The sequence below is a fragment of the Triticum aestivum genome, chromosome 2A, assembly GCF_018294505.1.
Source record: "Triticum aestivum cultivar Chinese Spring chromosome 2A, IWGSC CS RefSeq v2.1, whole genome shotgun sequence".
NCBI lineage: Eukaryota > Viridiplantae > Streptophyta > Magnoliopsida > Poales > Poaceae > Triticum > Triticum aestivum.
Window position 1 is genome coordinate 758,179,051 of NC_057797.1, and position 1,632 is coordinate 758,180,682.

The following is a 1,632-nucleotide window of genomic DNA, read 5'->3' on the forward strand; positions in this document are numbered from 1 at the left end:
GGGTGCATTGGTGTGCAACGCGTGGTTGGCCACAAGTGCAAGGTCTGTAGGCATGAAGCAAGGATGATGGCGGGGGTACTCGGTGAATGCGGATGCATTGGTGTGCAACGCGTGGTTGGCCACAAGTGCAGGGTTTGTAGGCATGAATCAAAATAGCACAACATTCTGGCAACATGTGCATTCTTGGTTTCATGAGCAGAAGCACTAACCGCCCTACAATTTGAATGTGAGCTCTGATCACAATGTGAAATCGCTAGCAGAAGCACTACTCGTCCTACAATTTGGATGTGATCGATGATCGCAATGTGAAGTCGCTACTCCATCGATGGTACACCATTTCAAACGTCGTCATGAAATATTATGGCTTGATTGCACAAGTAGAAAGAAGGTGGCCACCAAGGCGCATCAAGCACGAAGATCGTAAGTTTTGCTTTTTATTGCTCTGTGTGTTAGTCATTCATTAATTAACTCAATGTTACTACTTGATGATCACGTCATTGTATAGCCCGAACACGTTGTCGTGTTGTATCAAAGGACGGAGGGCAATCCCTTTACATTGATGCATTGTTGGATGAAACTCAAGGGGAACAACATCTGGGTGAACATGTGTCGGTGAAGAAGTTCAAGTTCATGAAATCAGATTTCAATAAGTAGGATTGAATTTGGGAATGTTGAATTTAAAAACCGTGTTGAACATCCGGCTGCTGGACGTTCAACAAAGTTTTTTCCTCTTGTTCAATAAACTTGTTGAACATCTTCGAAACGACCTGCTCTTCTCATCAGTGAACTAACTGTTCCGTGTCAATAGATTGCCCATCAATGAACTAACTAGATTGCTAATCAATAAACTAACTTGACGCAAAACAACTACAACCATTAAGTAAGCAAATCAGGATGAGGCTCTACATCCACCACTGCACATTCGTCTTCCGTACCTTTCAACCCATAGAAAGGCAAAAGGAGGCACTGTGCTGAGTAGCAGCAAATAGACGGCATGGATGATGATTTGGGCCTTGTACGGACATTCTTATCAGACATCTTACGAGAAGTGAGACCAGCATCTCAAGATCAAGACCGCCATACTTATAGAGCGGCCTTGGCCTTGGCCACACCGTTTCCATTCGCTTTTTCAGTGACCGACGGTAGCTAGTTTATTTACACTCCAATCTACGAATCTCGGCTATTTCATGCTCCAATCTACGGATGTCGGCCATGGCTTCTGCGCTAGTTTCATTGGCTATCCGTAGCTGAGCCTGAAGACTTTTCACTTCCTCCAGCCACTACCGGAATCTCCCCCTATGCCGACGGCCAGGGCCGTCGGCATAGCCCTGAGTCCCGTCGGGATAGGCCTACGCCGACAGCCCCCGTCGGCATAGGGCCGTCGGCAACATATGCGTCGGCACAGCCAGGGAGGCCGTCGGCATAGAAAAGCCGTCGGCATATATGCTATGCCGACGGGGGCCGTACATCTATGCCGACGGCCACGGCCGTCGGCAACTATCGCGCCTAACGGCGGCCGCCGTTAAGTATGGCCAACGACAGGCCGCCACGTGGCACACCTATGTCGTCGGCCTAGCCGTCGGCTTAGTCAAAACCTACGCCGACGGCCTAGCCGTCGGCATAGGTGTGCCA